Raw genomic sequence first — 379 nt, forward strand, 5'->3', positions numbered from 1 at the left:
TGGCCCTGTCCCCTGTATATATAATCCCTTGTAAATTCTGCCCGTGCCTGTTGGCACATTGTAGAGTGTGTGTTTTTATCTAATGTGTTGTGTATAATACAAAGGTTATTTTTATAGAATACCTTGTGTGGAGTTTCCTTTGTGGTGGGCCTTGGGTGTTGTTGCTGGGTGCGCGCGCAAACGCTTTACACATCGCCTCAGGGATAAGCCTGACTGCTCGTGCCAAGCTACCAAGGGGGTGAGCAGGGGTTATCTTTGGCGTGTAACTCCCCAGCCCTGACTAGAGTGGTGGTTTCTGCCTGGCTTTGGCGCAAGCCTCAGCCAACCAGAAATCCCATTTCTAACAACGCGTGAGTGTTTCCACTCTGCACCTGAATCC

The sequence above is a fragment of the Triturus cristatus genome, chromosome 7 (genome assembly GCF_964204655.1).
Source record: "Triturus cristatus chromosome 7, aTriCri1.1, whole genome shotgun sequence".
In the NCBI taxonomy this organism is placed as follows: domain Eukaryota; kingdom Metazoa; phylum Chordata; class Amphibia; order Caudata; family Salamandridae; genus Triturus; species Triturus cristatus.